We start from the raw sequence: 18,201 nt of genomic DNA, 5'->3' as shown, positions 1-18,201 counted from the left end.
GAGTGATTCTATTCCGGTAGGGGAGGGAACCAAACCGGTGATTGGCAGCACTGTGACAGAGTGTGTGCATTAGCTTTCACTGCGCGGATGGGAGGTAGCTGCTGACAACAGTGAAACCTTACACGAGCTTGCCATGGAAAGGAGTAAGAAAGGATTGGATGAAGGCATTAGGAAAGCAGAGAGACGGAAGGGAAGGCATCTTCATACACTTGTCTGAGGCTCTTACATCAATGATATACATAAGTATCACTATCTTTATCTTCTTTGTTATTTTCGTTCATCATCATATACAATTGAGTTTGCCTGACTAAGATTTACAAGATGACCATAGCTTGCTTCAATGCTAACAATCTCCGTGGGATCGACCCTTACTCACGTAAGGTATTACTTGGACGACCCAGTGCACTTGCTGGTTAGTTGTGCGAAGTTGTGTAATGCCATGGAATTGAACCACCAAGTTTTTGGAGTTCATGACCAGGGATTATGAGAGTTGTGAAAAGTATTGTTCACAATTTCGCGCACCAAGTTTTTGGCGCCGTTGCCGGGGATTGTTCAAGTTTTGAGCAAGCTTTTGGTAACAATGCCGGGGATTGTTCTAGTTTGGACAACTGACGGTTCATCTTGTTGCTTAGATTAGGTATTTATTTTTTTTCGAAATTCTTGAAGATGAATTCTAGAGTTTCATGATGATTTGTTGAAATCTGGCTGGCTGAGAAGCCATGTCTAATCTGATTGGACCGAGGTTTCAACTTATCACCACAAGAGCTTGTTGATTCTCATCAATTTTGCTCTTGGAGCAGTGATCTGCTAAGATTTGGCTGACCTTTGGTCATGTCTAGTGTTTTGGACCGAAGCTTTCTTTGAGAGCTTGGCTGGCTGTGAAGCCATGTCTAATTCCTGGACCGGAGTCTTAGACTAGCATTGCACTGATTCCTGGAATTCTCATCAAGGATTTTGATACCTTTTCCCACTTAATTTTCGAAAAACACAAAAAAAAAATTTACAAAAAAAAAAAACCAAAAATATTTGATGTTTCCTGCTTAAGTCTAGTGTTTCATCTTAAGTTTGGTGTCAATTGTATGCATTCATTCATGTGTCTTAAGGATCCTCAAGTAATTCTTGATGATTTTTGTGTTCTAATCTTTGAATTCTATTGACTTGAAGCATTTTGTGTGTCTCATATGCATTCTCATATTGTTAGTGTCAGTAGTATACAAACTGCTAAGTTTGGTGTCTTGCATGCATTGTTAATTGATTCCTTTTGCATTTTGATTATTAAAAATCCAAAAATATTTTTAATTTGTGTCTTTTCAAGTCAATGATACAAAGAATTGAAGATTCAGAATATACTGCAGAGGAATTATACAGAAAAAGCTGAGCATTCAAAAATGCCCAGTGAAGAAGGCAGACTGGCGTTTAAACGCCAGCCAGGGTACCTGGTTGGGCGTTTAACGCCCAAAAGGGTAACATTTTGGGCGTTAAACGCCAGAATGTATACCATTCTGGGCGTTTAACGCCAGGATGGTGCTAGGGGGAAGATTTTGTTTTCAAAATCAATTTTTTTTCCAAGTTTTCAAAGTTTTTCAAAATCAAATCTTTTTCAAATCATATCTTTTCAATCAAATGTTTTCAAAATTAATTTCTTTCCTTTTTCAAAGATACTTACTAACAATTAATGATTTGATTCAAAATTTCAAGATTGTTACCTTTTCTGTTGAGAAAGGTTTAATGTTTGAATCATATCTTTTCTTGTTAGGCAAGTCATTAATCTTTAAAATCATATCTTTTCAAATTGTTTTCAAATCATATCTTTTAAAATTGTTTTCAAATCATATCTTCTCAATCACATCCTTTTAAAACCATAACTTTTCAATTAAATCTTTTTAACCACATCTTTTTCAAAATAGTTTTCAATCAAATCTTTTTGATTTCTAATTTAAAAATCTTTTTCAAAAATCACTTGATTTCTTTTTTACTTTTAATTTTCGAAAATTATCAATCAAATTTTCAAAATGTTTTCAAAATCTTTTAATGAATTTTCGAAAATTCTCTTCCCTCCTTCCCACATCCTTCTATTTATGGAGTATCACTCCTTCTAAATGCACATTCGAACCTTATCTAATTAAAGTTCGAATTCTTCTTCTCCTTCTTCTTTCTATTTCTCTTTTCCTCTGACATTTCAAGGAATCTCTATACTGTGACATAGAGGATTCCACAGTTTCTGTTTCTCTTCTCTTTCATATGAGCAGGAGCAGAGACAAAGGCATTCTTGTTGAAGCTGACCCTGAACCCGAAAGGACCTTGAAGAGAAAGCTAAGAGAAGCCAAAGCACAACTCTCTTTAGAGGACCTGACCGAATTCTTCAAGGAAGAAGAACACATGGCAGCCGAAAACACAACAATGCCAACAATGCAAGGAAGGTGCTGGGTGACTTCACTGCACCTACTCCTGATTTCTATGGGAGAAGCATCTCTATCCCTGCCATTGGAGCAAACAACTTTGAGCTTAAGCCTCAATTAGTTTCTCTAATGCAACAGAATTGCAAGTTCCATGGACTTCCAATGGAAGATCCTCATCAGTTCTTAGCTGAATTCTTGCAAATCTGTGACACAGTCAAGACTAATGGGGTTAACCCTGAGGTCTATAGACTGATGCTATTCCCTTTTGCTGTAAGAGACAGAGCTAGAATATGGTTGGACTCTCAACCTAAAGAAAGCCTGGACTCTTGGGAAAAGCTAGTCAATGCCTTCTTGGCAAAGTTCTTTCCACCACAAAGATGGAGTAAGCTTAGAGTGGAAGTCCAAACCTTCAGACAGAAGGATGGAGAATCCCTCTATGAAGCTTGGGAAAGATACAAACAATTAATCAGAAGATGTCCTTCAGACATGCTTTCTGAATGGAGCATCATAGGTATTTTCTATGATGGTCTCTCTGAACTATCTAAGATGTCCTTGGATAGCTCTGCTGGAGGATCTCTTCATCTGAAGAAGACGCCTGCAGAAGCTCAAGAATTGATTGAAATGGTTGCAAATAACCAATTCATGTACACTTCTGAAAGAAATCCTGTGAACAATGGGACTAGTCAGAAGAAAGGAGTTCTTGAGATTGACACTCTGAATGCCATATTAGCTCAGAATAAGATATTGACTCAACAAGTCAATTTGATTTCTCAAAGTCTGTCTGGAATGCAAAATGCACCAAGCAGTACTAAAGAAGCTTCATCTGAGGAAGAAGCCTATGATCCTAAGAACCCTTCAATGGAAGAGGTGAATTACCTAGGAGAACCCTATGGAAACACCTACAATTCTTCATGGAGAAATCACCCCAATTTCTCATGGAAGAATCAAGAGAGACCTCAACAAGGTTTCAATAACAATAATGGTGGAAGAAACAGGTTTAGCAATGGCAAACCTTTTCCATCATCTTCTCAGCAACAGACAGAGAGTTCTAAGCAGAATACTTTTGACTTAGCAACAATGGTCTCTGATCTAATAAAGACCACTCAAAGTTTCATGAATGAAACAAGGTCCTCCATCAGAAATTTGGAAGGACAAGTGGGTCAGCTGAGCAAGAAAGTTACTAAACTCCCTCCAAGCACTCTCCCAAGTAATACAGAAGAAAATCCAAAAGGAGAGTGCAAAGCCATAGACATGGCCGAATATGGAGAGGAAAGAGAGGAGGAGGACGCCACTGAGGAAGACCTCAGTAGGCGTGTACCAATCTCCTCTGAGTTCCAATGGGAATCTGAGGCTCAAAATGAGACCATAGAGATTCCATTGGACTTACTTCTGCCATTCATGAGCTCTGATGAGTATTCTTCCTCTGAAGAGGATGAGTATGTCACTGAAGAGCAAGTTGCTAAATACCTTGGAGCAATCATGAAACTAAATGACAAGTTATTTGGAAATGAGACTTGGGAGGATGAACCACCCTTGCTCACCAAAGAACTGAATGACTTGGCTAGGCAGAAACTGCCTCAAAAGAGGTAGGATCCTGGGAAGTTTTCTATACCTTGTACCATAGGCACCATGACCTTCAAGAAGGCCTTGTGTGACTTAGGGTCAAGTGTAAACCTCATGCCCCTCTCTGTAATGGAGAAATTAGGGATCTCTGAGGTGCAAGCTGCAAGAATCTCATTAGAGATGGCAGACAATTCAAGAAAACAAGCTCATGGACTTGTAGAGAATGTTTTGGTGAAGATTGAAGACCATTACATCCCTACTGATTTCATAGTCCTAGAGACTGGGAAGTGCATGGATGAATCCATCATCCTTGGCAGACCCTTCCTAGCCACAGCAAAGGCTGTAATTGATGTTGATAGAGGAGAGTTGATCATTCAAGTGAATGAAGAATCCTTGGTGTTTAAGGCCCAAGGACATCCCTCTATCATCATGGAGAGGAAGCATGAAGAGCTTCTCTCAAAACAGAGCCAAGCAGAGCCCCCACAGTCAAACTCTAAGTTTGGTGTTGGGAGGTTCCAACACGGTTCTGAGTATTTCTGAGGCTCCATGAGAGTCCTCTGTCAAGCTAATGACATTAAAGAAGCGCTTGTTGGGAGGCAACCCAATGTTTTATGGTTAACTATTTTCTTTTGTTATTTTATCTTTTTTGTAGGTTGATGATCATAAGAAGTCACAAAAACAATGAAAAAAGCAAAAACAGAATGAAAAATAGGAAGAAAAACAGCACACCCTGGAGGAGAAGAAGCTGGCGTTCAAACGCCAGTAATGCTAGCTGTTGGGCGTTTAACGCCCAGTCTAGCACCATTCTGGGCGTTTAACGCCAGAAAGGGGCACCAGACTGGCGTTAAACGCCAGTAAAGGGCAACAACCTGGCGTTAAACGCTAGGAATGGGCACCAGCCCGGCGTTTAACGCCAGAAATAGCTCAAAACGTGACTTTGAGCAACATTTGGTGCAGGGATGACTTTTCCTTGACACCTCAGGATCTGTGGACCCCACAGGATCCCCACCAACCCCACCACTCTCTCTCTTCTTCTTCACCCATTCACCAATCACCTCAACATCTCTTTCTCTTCACCACTCACATCCATCCTTCATAACACACCACCTTCCCCCTCTTCCTCATTTCTTCTTCTTCTACTCTCTTCTTTCTTCTTTTGCTCGAGGACGAGCAAACATTTTAAGTTTGGTGTGGTAAAAGCGTTGCTTTTTCATAACCATTTATGGCATCCAAGGCCGGAGAAACCTCTAAAAAGAGGAAAGGGAAGGCAAAAGCTTCCACCTTCGAGTCATGGGAGATAGATAGATTCCTCTCAAGGGTGCATCAAGTCCACTTCTATGAAGTTGTGGCCTTGAAGAAGGTGATCCCCGAAGTCCCCTTTTCACTCAAAAAGGGTGAATATCCGGAGATCCGCCATGAGATCCGAAGAAGAGGTTGGGAAGTACTTACCAACCCCATTCAACAAGTCGGAATCTTGATGGTTCAAGAGTTCTATGCCAATGCATGGATCACCAAGAACCATGACCAAAGTGTGAACCCGAATCCAAAGAATTATCTCACTATGGTTCGGGGGAAATACTTGGATTTTAGTCCGGAGAGTGTGAGGGTGGCGTTCAACTTGCCTATGATGCAAGGAGATGAGCACCCTTACACTAGAAGGGTCAACTTTGATCAAAGGTTGGACCAAGTCCTCACAACCATATGTGAAGAGGGCGCACAATGGAAGCAAGATTCAAGAGGAAAGCCGGTTCAATTGAGAAGGCATGACCTCAAGCCCGTGGCTAGAGGATGGTTAGAGTTCATACAACGCTCAATCATTCCCACGAGCAACCGGTCCGAAGTTACCATAGACCGGGCCATCATGATTCATAGCATCATGATTGGAGAAGAAGTAGAGGTTCATGAGGTTATAGCCCAAGAACTCTATAAGGTGGCAGACAAGACCTCCACCTTGGCAAGGTTAGCCTTTCCTCATCTCATTTGTCACCTCTGTTATTCAGTTGGAGTTGACATAGAAGGAGACATCACCATTGATGAGGATAAGCCCATTACCAAGAAAAGGATGGAGCACACAAGAGACCCCTCTCATCATGAGATCCCTGAGATGCCTCAAAGGATGCACTTTCCTCCACAAAACTATTGGGAGCAAGTAAACACCTCCCTAGGAGAATTGAGTTCCAACATGGGACAACTAAGGGTGGAACATCAAGAACACTCCATTCTCCTCCATGAAATTAGAGAAGACCAAAGAATCATGAGGGAGGAGCAACAAAGACAAGGAAGAGACATTGAGGAGCTCAAGCACTCCATAGGATCTTCAAGAGCAAGAAAGAGCCGCCATCACTAAGGTGGACCCGTTCCTTGATTTCCTTGTTCTTTATTCTTCTGTTTTTTGATTTTTATGCTTATGGTTGTCCATGTTTGTGTCTTGTGATCATTAGTGTCTTAGTGTCTATGCCTTAAAGTTATGAATGTCCTATGAATCCATCACCTTTCTTGAATAAAAACGTGCTTAATTGAAAAGGAAAGAATTGCATGAATTCTGAATTTTATAATAGTTTAATTATTTTGATGTGGTGGCAACACTTTTGTTCTCTGAATGTATGCTTGAACAGTGCATATGTCTTTTGAATTTGTGGTTCATGAATGTTGGCTCTTGAAAGAATGATGAAAAAGGAGACATGTTACTGAGGATCTGAAAAATCATTAAAAATGATTCTTGAAGCAAGAAAAAGCAGAAAAAAGAGAGAAAAAGCAAACGAAAAAAAAAAAGAAAAAAAAATTTCGAAAAAAAAAAGAGAAAAAGAAAGAAATAAAGTTGTGATCCAAGGCAAATAAGAGTGTGCTTAAGAACCCTGGACACCTCTAATTGGGGACTTTAGCAAAGCTGAGTCACAATCTGAAAAGGTTCACCCAATTATGTGTCTGTGGCATGTATGTATCCGGTGGTAATACTGGAAGACAGAGTGCTTTGGGCCACGGCCAAGACTCAAGAAATAGCTATGTTCAAGAATCATCATACTTTACTAGGAGAATCATTAACACTATCTGGATTCTGAGTTCCTAAAGAAGCCAATCATTCTGAATTATAAGGGATAGAGTGAGATGCCAAAACTATTCAGAGACAAAAAGTTAAAAGCCCCGCTCATCTAATTAATACTGATCTTCATAGATGTTTTTGGAGTTCATTGCATATTCTCTTCTTTTTATCTTATTTGATCTTAAGTTGCTTGGGGACAAGCAACAATTTAAGTTTGGTGTTGTGATGAGCGGATAATTTGTATGCTTTTTGGCATTGTTTTTAGTATATTTTTAGTATGATCTAGTTAGTTTTTAGTATATTTTTATTAGTTTTTAGTTAAAATTCACTTTTCTGGACTTCACTATGAGTTTTGTGTGTTTTTTCTGTGATTTCAGGTATTTTCTGGCTGAAATTGAGGGACCTGAGCAAAATCTGATCCAGAGACTCAAAAGGACTGCAGATGCTGTTGGATTCTGACCTCCCTGCACTCGAAGTAGATTTTCTGGAGCTACAGAAGCCCAATTGGCGCGCTCTCAACGGCGTTGGAAGTAGACATCCTGGGCTTTCCAGCAATATATAATAGTCCATACTTTGCCCAAGATTTGATGGCCCAAACCGGCGTTCAAAGTCACCTCAAGAAATTCCAGCGTTAAACGCCGGAACTGGCACCTATTGGGAGTTAAACGCCCAAACTGGCACTAAAGCTGGCGTTTAACTCCAAGGAGAGTCTCTACAAAAAGCTTCATTGCTCAGCCCAAGCACACACCAAGTGGGCCCGAAGTGGATTTTTATGTCATTTACTCATCTATGTACTAGTTTTCTATAAGTAGGACCTTTTACTATTGTATTAGGAACATCTGGGTAGCTATCTTTGAGTTTTATGCTATCTTAGACCTGTGGAGGCTGGCCATTCGGCCATGCCTAGACCTTGTTCTTATGTATTTTCAACGGTGGAGTTTCTACACACCATAGATTAAGGTGTGGAGCTCTGCTGTACCTCGAGTATTAATGCAATTACTATTGTTCTTCCATTCAATTCCGCTTGTTCTTTGTCCAAGATATCACTTGTTCTTCAACATGATGAGGTGATGATTGACGCCCATCACCATTCTCACCCATGAACAAGGTGACTGACAACCATTCTTGTTCTACAAGCATCTGAGGCTTAGTGAATATCTCTTGGATTCCTGATTGCACGATGCATGGTTGATCGCCTGACAACCGAGTGCTCGCCTGACAAACGAGCCAACCATTCCGTGAGATCAGAGTCTTCGTGGTATAGGCAGGACCTGATGGCAGCATTCAAGAGAATCCGGAAGGTCTAACCTTGTCTGTGGTATTCTGAGTAGGATTCATGATTGAATGACTGTGATGTGCTTCAAACCTGTAACCTACTGGGCGTTAGTGACAGACGCAAAAGAGTGATTCTATTCCGGTAGGGGAGGGAACCAAACCGGTGATTGGCAGCACTGTGACAGAGTGTGTGCATTAGCTTTCACTGCGCGGATGGGAGGTAGCTGCTGACAACAGTGAAACCTTACACGAGCTTGCCATGGAAAGGAGTAAGAAAGGATTGGATGAAGGCATTAGGAAAGCAGAGAGACGGAAGGGAAGGCATCTTCATACACTTGTCTGAGGCTCTTACATCAATGATATACATAAGTATCACTATCTTTATCTTCTTTGTTATTTTCGTTCATCATCATATACAATTGAGTTTGCCTGACTAAGATTTACAAGATGACCATAGCTTGCTTCAATGCTAACAATCTCCGTGGGATCGACCCTTACTCACGTAAGGTATTACTTGGACGACCCAGTGCACTTGCTGGTTAGTTGTGCGAAGTTGTGTAATGCCATGGAATTGAACCACCAAGTTTTTGGAGTTCATGACCAGGGATTATGAGAGTTGTGAAAAGTATTGTTCACAATTTCGCGCACCATTGATCCTTCGTCACCGGAGGGTGGTGGTACCTGCAAGGGACTTCGATGCTTAAGTCAGCAAGGGTATTAAGCAGGTTTTTAGTAGAATTAGAGTATGAGTTATACCTGGGTGCTCCAATGTATTTATAATGGCATAGAATGACCTTTCTGGAGATAAGATAGTTATCTTATCTTATCTTTGTGTGAAGTTATCTTATCTTTAAGGAAACCGCCTTTTCTCTCTAGGCTTCGGGCTGCCTTTAGATTTGGGTCGTGTTCCTCTTTTTTGGGCATTCTTGGGCCTCTGTAGTGATTTGGCCGACCTCTTTCATAAAGAGGTCGAGTAGTCCTGATCTGAACAGGTCGGTTGATTTGTCGTTGATCCGCCCGGGTCGTACAGCTCGACCCAGGGCATGAACAATTTCAATAATCCTAATTATTTACCTTTGTATCCTCTAATTTGATTTTTTTTACCAAACCTATCCCTAATTTCCTAAATTTACTAACACACGCACACTACAGTCTTTTTACCACTTACTTTCAAACACACACACGAACACACAAAGAAAGAAAAGGAAGCAAAGAAAAGGATAAGAGAAGAAAAAAGAAAGGGAAGAGAGAATAGGAAGGAAACGGCAAGAAAGGGTGGTGTCATCGTCGTCGCAATCATGACAGTGAAAAAAAGATAAAGACAAAGACAAAGACAAAGAGCGAGGGAGGATCAGAGAATGAAAAAGATAAAAAGAGGAGGAAAGGGAAGCAAGAAGTGATGATGTAGGGAGCCACCGTTGTCGCGGTTATGGCTTAGAAGTAGTCGTTGATTTTAAAATTAAATGGTTAGGTATTGTGTAGTTGAACAATGATAGAGTTGCAATTGGTAATGTGTAGAAAAGTGTAGGATTTGGAATTGTGTATGTTTGGATTTGGTTTGGTTTGGAGTTTTGGAAAACTAGAGAACCTAGCAATTTTTAATAAAACCTTATTTTTAACCAACTTCAAAGAGCCATAGCTTGTGCTCCGGACCCTCATTTTTTTTATGAAACTTGATTTAAATGAAAGTTGGGCTCGAGAAGTTTAACACGTTCAAAGAAGGATGAAAAATGTTTTAAAACGAAAAAGTTATGTGCGTTTGAAGTTTGGTATAAAAATCTAAATTTTGAAGATTTTAAAAATTTTCAAAGGTTTTCAAGGCATGCGTACGCGGACAGTGCATGCGACACGAGGATTAGTTGCTGCCAAGACTCTCATGTACGCGACATTGGCATGCGTACGCAAGAATGACATTTTTACAGGCATGCGTATGTGGGATGTTACACGCGACGCGAGCCTCCCATTCTGTTTTGAGGACTCCCGTACACGAATGGAGCATGCATTTCTGACTTGGGCAATTTGACACCCATGCGTATGCGAGAGGGGGCGTGCGTATGAGTGACTCGTATTTTGCTGAAAACTTATTTTTAAAAACTTTAATTGTTCCTCTAGCTTTCCAACCTTCTTTAATTACTACTTAGGGCTCGTAACTAGTGATTAGGATTTGAGACTAGTGAAGATGGGTTAGGTGACTTAAATTAGATATTTTCTGTTATGATTTTAGAAGACAGTGACTTAGACTTGAGATGTAATGTGGATGGATTAGTTATGTGAGTTGATGGAGCACTAGATTGATGATGAATTTGAGAAATTGAGAATTGATGATGGCTAATGATGAGCGGATAATTTATACGCTTTTTGGCATTGTTTTTAGTATGTTTTAGTTAGTTTTTATTATATTTTTATTAGTTTTTATTTAAAATTCACTTTTCTGGACTTTACTATGAGTTTGTGTGTTTTTCTATGATTTCATGTATTTTCTGGCTGAAATTGAGGAACCTGAACAAAAATCTGATTCAGAGGCTGAAGAGGACTGCAAATGCTGTCGGATTCTGACCTCCCTGCGCTCAAAGTGGATTTTTTGGAGCTACAGAAACCCAATTGGCACGCTCTCAATTGCTTTGGAAAGTAGACATCCTGGGGTTTCCAGAAATGTATGATAATCCATACTTTGCCCGAGATTTGATGGCCCAAACAGGCGTTTCAAGTCAACTCAAGAATTCTGGCGTTTAACGCCGGAACTGGCACAAGAATGGGAGTTAAACGCCCAAACTGGCACAAAAGCTGGCGTTTAACTCCAAGAAAAGTCTCTACACATGAAAGCTTCAATTCTCAGCCCAAGCACACACCAAGTGGACCCGGAAGTGGATTTTTATGTCATTTACTCATCTTTGTAAACCCTAAGCTACTAGTTATCTACAAATAGGACCTTTCACTATTGTATTATCATCTTTGGATCACTTTAGATCTTTTGATCATCTTTGGACGTCTAGTTTTTAGATCATGGGAGCTGGCCTCGCGGCCATGCCTTGACCTAGTTCTTATGTATTTTCAACGGTGGAGTTTCTACACACCATAGATTAAGGTGTGGAGCTCTGCTGTACCTCGAGTATTAATGCAATTACTATTGTTCTTCTATTCAATTCAGCTTATTCTTGTTCTAAGATATCACTTGTTCCTCAACTTGATGAATGTGATGATCCGTGACACTCATCATCATTCTCACCTATGAACGTGTGCCTGACAACCACCTCCGTTCTACCTTAGAGTGAGTGGATATCTCTTGGATCCCTTAATCGGAATCTTCATGGTATAAGCTAGAATTGATGGCGGCATTCAAGAAAATCCAGAAGGTCTAAACCTTGTCTGTGGTATTCTGAGTAGGATTCAAGGATTAAATAACTGTGACGAGCTTCAAACTCGCGATTGTGAGGCGTTAGTGATAGACTCAAAAGAATCATTAGATTCTATTCCGACATGATCAAGAACCGACAGATGAATAGCCGTGCTATGACAGAGCGCGTTGAACATTTTCACTGAGAGGACGGGACTATAGCCACTGACAACGGTGATGCCCAACATACAGCTTGCCATGGAAAGGAGTAAGAAGGATTGGATGAAGATAGTAGGAAAGCAGAGAGACGGAAGGGACAAAGCATCTCTATACGCTTATCTGAAATTCTCACCAATGGATTACATAAGTATCTCTATCTTTATTTTATGTTTTATTTATCTTTTAATCATTCATCCTCAATAACCATTTGAATCTGCCTAACTGAGATTTACAAGATGACCATAGCTTGCTTCATACCAACAATCTCCGTGGGATCGACCCTTACTCGCATAAGGTTTATTACTTGGACGACTGGTGCACGAAATTGTGATCACTAATTTTACACAGAACAATCCCTAGTTATGGCTCCAAAGACTTGGTGCTCAATACCATGGCATAAACACAACTTCGCACAACTAACCAGCAAGTGCACTGGGTCGTCCAAGTAATAAACCTTACGCGAGTAAGGGTCGATCCCACGGAGATTGTTGCTATGAAGCAAGCTATGGTCATCTTGTAAATCTCAGTCAGGCAGACTCAAATGGGTATAGATGATGAATAAAGCATAAAGATAAAGATAGAGATACTTATGTATATCATTGGTGAGAGCTTCAGATAAGCGTATGAAGATGCCTTCCCTTCCGTCTCTCTGCTTTCCTACAGTCTTCATCCAATCCTTCTTACTCCTTTCCATGGCAAGCTCATGTAGGGTTTCACCGTTGTCAATGGCTACCTCCCATCCTCTCAGTGAAAATGTTCCCATGCTCTGTCACAGCATATGGCTAATCAGCTGTCGGTTCTCGGTCAGGCCGGAATAAAATCCATCGATCCTTTTGCGTCTGTCACTAACGCCCCGCCTGCTAGGAGTTTGAAGCACGTCACAGTCATTCAATCATTGAATCCTACTCAGAATACCACAGACAAGGTTTAGACCTTCCGGATTCTCTTGAATGCCGCCATCAGTTCTCGCCTATACCACGAAGACTCTGATCTCACGGAATGGCTGGCTCGTTTGTCAGGCGAGCACTCGGTTGCCAGGCGATCAACCATGCATCGTGTATCAGGAATCCAAGAGATATTCACTAAGCCTCATATGCTTGTAGAACAAGAGTGGTTGTCAGTCACTTTGTTCATAAGTGAGAATGATGATGAGTGTCACGGATCATCACATTCATCAAGTTGAAGAACAGGTGATATCTTGGAACAAGAACAAGCGGAATTGAATAGAAGAACAATAGTAATTGCATTAATACTCGAGGTACAGCAGAGCTCCACACCTTAATCTATGGTGTGTAGAAACTCCACCGTTGAAAATACATAAGAACAAGGTCTAGGCATGGCCGTGAGGCCAGCCTCCCAGTGATCTAAGAACTAAATGTCCAAAGATGATCAAAGGATCTAAAAATAATCCAAAGATCCAAAGATGAAATTACAATAGTAAAAGGTCCTATATATAGAAAACTAGTAGCCTAGGTGTACAGAGATGAGTAAATGACATAAAAATCCACTTCCGGGCCCACTTGGTGTGTGCTTGGGCTGAGCAATGAAGCATTTTCGTGTAGAGACTCTTCTTGGAGTTAAACGCCAGCTTTTATGCCAGTTTGGGCGTTTAACTCCCATTTAGGTGCCAGTTCCGGCGTTTAACGCTGGAATTTCTTGAGGTGACTTTGAACGCCGGTTTGGGCCATCAAATCTTGAGCAAAGTATGGACTATCATATATTGCTGGAAAGCCCAGGATGTCTACTTTCCAACGCCGTTGAGAGCGCGCCAATTGGGCTTCTGTAGCTCCAGAAAATCCACTTCGAGTGCAGGGAGGTCAGAATCCAACAGCATCTGCAGTCCTTTTGAGTCTCTGGATCAGATTTTTGCTCAGATCCCTCAATTTCAGCCAGAAAATACCTGAAATCACAGAAAAACACACAAACTCATAGTAAAGTCCAGAAAAGTGATTTTTAACTAAAAACTAATAAAAATACAATAAAAACTAACTAAAAGATACTAAAAACATACTAAAAACAATGCCAAAAAGCGTACAAATTATCCGCTCATCACAACACCAAACTTAAATTGTTGCTTGTCCCCAAGCAACTGAAAATCAAATAGGATAAAAGAAGAGAATATACTATAGACTCCAAATTATCAATGAAACTTAGCTCCAAATTAGATGAGCGGGACTAGTAGCTTTTTGCCTCCGAACAGTTTTGGCATCTCACTCTATCCTTTGAAATTCAGAATGATTGGCTTCTTTAGGAACTCAGAATCCAGATAGTGTTATTGATTCTCCTAGTTAAGTATGATGATTGAACAGCTACTTATTGAGTCTTGGCCGTGGCCCAAAGCACTCTGTCTTCCAGTATTACCACCGGATACATACATGCCACAGACACATAATTGGGTGAACCTTTTCAGATTGTGACTCAGCTTTGCTAGAGTCCCCAATTAGAGGTGTCCAGGGTTCTTAAGCACACTCTTTTTGCCTTGGATCACAACTTTATTTCTTTCTTTTTCTTTCTTTTTCTTTTTCTCCCTTTTTTTTTGTTTTTCTCTTTCTCTTCTTTTTTTTGTATTCACTGCTTTTTCTTGCTTCAAGAATCATTTTTATGATTTTTCAGATCCTCAGTAACATGTCTCCTTTTTCATCATTCTTTCAAGAGCCAACAATTTTAACATTCATGAACAACAAGTTCAAAAGACATATGCACTGTTCAAGCATACATTCAGAAAACAAAAAGTATTGTCACCACATCAAACTAATTGAGCTAGTTTTAAAGATGAATTTGAAATCCTGTACTTCTTGTTCTTTTGTAATAAAAACAGTTTTCATTTAAGAAAGGTGATGGATTCATATTCATAGCTTTAAGGCATAGACACTAAGACACTAATGATCATAAGACACAAACATAGATAAACATAAGCATGAAAATTTCGAAAAACAGAAAAACAAAGAGCAAGGAAATTAAAGACGGTCACCTTAGTGATGGCGGCTTGTTCTTCCTCTTGAAGATCCTATGGAGTGCTTGAGCTCCTCAATGTCTCTTCCTTGTCTTTGTTGCTCCTTTCTCATGATTCTTTGATCTTCTCTAATTTCATGGAGGAGAATGGAGTGTTCTTGGTGCTCCACCCTTAGTTGTCCCATGTTGGAACTCAATTCTCCTAGGGAGGTGTTAATTTACTCCCAATAGTCTTGTGGAGGAAAGTGCATCCCTTGAGGCATCTCAGGGATCTCTTGATGAGAGGGGTCTCTTGTTTGCTCCATCCTTTTCTTAGTGATGGGCTTGAGGTCATGCCTTCTCAGTTGAACCGGCTTTGGATGCCATAAATGGTTATGGAAAAACAAAAAGCAATGCTTTTACCACACCAAACTTAGAAGGTTTGCTCGTCCTCGAGCAAAAGAAGAAAGAAGAGAGTAGAAGAAGAAGAAATGAGGGAGAAGGAGATGGCTTATGTATTCGGCCAAGGAGGGGGGAAAGTGGTGTTTAGGTTTTGTGAAAATGAAGGAGTGAAGAAGGGTATTTATAGGAGAGAGGGGAGATGGGGTTCGGCCATATTGGGTGGGTTTGGGAGGGAAAGTGGTTTGAATTTGAAGGGTGAGGTTGGTGGGGTTTTATGAAGGATGGATGTGAGTGGTGAAGAGAAAGATGGGATTTGATAGGTGAAGGGGTTTTGGGGAAGAGGTAATGAGGTGATTGGTGAATGGGTGAAGAAGAGAGAGAGAGTGGTGGGGTTGGTGGGGATCCTGTGGGGTCCACAGATCCTGTGGTGTCAAGGAAAAGTCATCCCTGCACCAATTGGTATCAAAAATCACGTTTTGAGCCATTTCTGGCGTTAAACGCCGGGCTGGTGCCCATTCCTGGCGTTTAACGCCAGGTTCTTGCCCTTTTCTGGCGTTTAACGCCAGTCTGGTGCCCCTTTCTGGCGTTAAACGCCCAGAATGGTGCCAGACTGGGCGTTAAACGCCCAACTGCTAGCTTCACTGGCGTTTAAACGCCAGTGAATTCTTCCTCCAGGGTGTGTTTTTCTTCCTGTTTTTCATTCTGTTTTTGCTTTTTCAATGGATTTTGTGACTTCTTATGATCATCAACCTACAAAAAACATAAAATAACAAAAGAAAATATATAAAATATAATCATTGGGTTGCCTCCCAACAAGCGCTTCTTTAATGTCAATAGCTTGACAGAGGGCTCTCATGGAGCCTCACAGATACTCAGAGCAATGTTGGAACCTCCCAACACCAAACTTAGAGTTTGAATGTGGGGGTTCAACACCAAACTTAGAGTTTGGTTGTGGCCTCCCAACACCAAACTTAGAGTTTGACTGTGGGGGCTCTGTTTGTCTCTGATTTGAGAGAAGCTCTTCATGCTTCCTCTCCATGATGACAGAGGGATATCCTTGAGCCTTAAACACATAGGATTTTTTTCATTCACTTGAATGATCAGTTCACCTCCATCAACATCAATCACAGCCTTTGCTATGGCTAGGAAGGGTCTGCCAAGGATGATGGATTCATCCATGCACTTCCCAGTTTCTAGGACTATGAAATCAGTAGGGATGTAATGGTCTTCAACTTTTACCAAAACATTCTCTACAAGTCCATGAGCTTGTTTTCTTGAGTTGTCTGCCATCTCTAGTGAGATTCTTGCAGCTTGTACCTCAAAGATCCCTAGCTTCTCCATTACAGAGAGAGGCATGAGGTTCACACTTGACCCTAAGTCACACAGAGCCTTCTTGAAGGTCATGGTGCCTATGGTACAAGGTATGGAAAACTTCCCAGGATCTTGTTTCTTTTGAGGTAATTTCTGCCTAGACAAGTCATCCAGTTCTTTGGTGAGCAAAGGAGGTTCAGTCTCCCAAGTCTCATTTCCAAATAACTTGTCATTTAGCTTCATGATTGCTCCAAGGTATTTAGCACTTGCTCTCAGTGACATACTCATCCTCTTCAGAGGAGGAATACTCATCAGAGCTCATGAAAGGCAGAAGTAAGTCCAATGGAATCTCTATGGTCTCATTTTGAGCCTCAGATTCCCATAGTTCCTCATTGGGGAACGCATTGGAGGCCAGTGCACGCCCATTGAGGCCTTCCTCAGTGGCGTCCACTTCCTCTCCCTCCTCTCCAAATTCGGCCATGCTTATGGCCTTGCACTCTCCTTTTGGATTTTCTTCTGTGTTGCTTGGAAGAGTACTTGGAGGGGGTTCAGTAACTTTCTTGCTCAGCTGTCCCACTTGTGCCTCCAAATTCCTAATGGAGGACCTTGTTTCAGTCATGAAACTTTGAGTGGTTTTGATTAGATCAGAGACCATGGTTGCTAAGTCAGAGGGGTTCTGCTTAGAATTCTCTGTCTGTTGCTGAGAAGATGATGGAAAAGGTTTGCCATTGCTAAACCTGTTTCTTCCACCATTGTTGTTGTTGAAACCTTGTTGAGGTTTCTCTTGATTCTTCCATGAGAAATTTGGGTGATTTCTCCATGAAGAATTATAGGTGTTCCCATAGGGTTCTCCTAAGTAATTTACCTCTTCCATTGAAGGGTTCTCAGGATCATAAGCTTCTTCTTCAGATGAAGCATCCTTAGTACTGCTTGGTGCATTTTGCATTCCAGACAGACTTTGAGAAATTAAATTGACTTGTTGAGTCAATATTTTATTCTGAGCCAATATGGCATTCAGAGTGTCAATCTCAAGAACTCCTTTCTTCTGACTTGTCCCATTGTTTACAGGATTCCTTTCAGAAGTGTACATGAATTGGTTATTTGCAACCATTTCAATTAGTTCTTGAGCTTCTGTAGGCGTCTTCTTCAGATGAAGAGATCCTCCAGCAGAGCTATCCAAAGACATCTTGGATAGTTCAGAGAGACCATCATAGAAAATACCTATAATGCTCCATTCAGAAAGCATGTCTGAGGGACATTTTCTGATTAATTGTTTGTATCTTTCCCAAGCTTCATAGAGGGATTCTCCATCCTTCTGTCTGAAGGTTTGGACTTCCACTCTAGCTTACTCCATTTTGAGTGGAAAGAACTTTGCCAAGAAGGCATTGACTAGCTTTTCCCAAGAGTCCAGGCTATCTTTAGGTTGTGAGTCCAACCATATTCTAGCTCTGTCTCTTACAGCAAAAGGGAATAGCATCAGTCTGTAGACCTCAGGGTCAACCCCATTAATCTTGACTGTGTCACAGATTTGCAAGAACTCAGCTAAAAACTGATGAGGATCTCCATTGGAAGTCCATGGAACTTGCAATTCTGTTGCATTAGAGAAACTATTGAGGCTTAAGCTCAAGTTGTTTGCTCCAATGGCAGGGATAGAGATGCTCTCCCATAGAAGTTGGGAGTAGGTGCAGTAAAGTCACCCAGCACCTTCCTTGCATTGTTGGCATTGT

General features: G+C 40.9%; 2 non-coding genes across 2 annotated transcripts; one reads left to right on the top strand and one right to left on the bottom strand.

Moving 5' to 3' along the window:
• Nucleotides 1-2,783: 2,783 nt before the first annotated feature.
• LOC130938292 (small nucleolar RNA R71) lies at nt 2,784-2,891 on the bottom strand. Its single transcript, XR_009069463.1, has one exon. It is a non-coding gene; the product is annotated as a small nucleolar RNA R71 (small nucleolar RNA).
• Nucleotides 2,892-17,714: 14,823 nt separating this feature from the next.
• On the top strand, nt 17,715-17,821 carry LOC130938642 (small nucleolar RNA R71). The gene has a single exon (XR_009069801.1). It is a non-coding gene; the product is annotated as a small nucleolar RNA R71 (small nucleolar RNA).
• The last annotated feature ends 380 nt before the right edge of the window (nt 17,822-18,201 follow it).

The sequence above is a fragment of the Arachis stenosperma genome, chromosome 6 (assembly GCF_014773155.1).
Source record: "Arachis stenosperma cultivar V10309 chromosome 6, arast.V10309.gnm1.PFL2, whole genome shotgun sequence".
NCBI lineage: Eukaryota > Viridiplantae > Streptophyta > Magnoliopsida > Fabales > Fabaceae > Arachis > Arachis stenosperma.
Note: the sequence above shows the minus strand (reverse complement) of the source record. Positions and strands in the feature narration are given on the sequence as shown.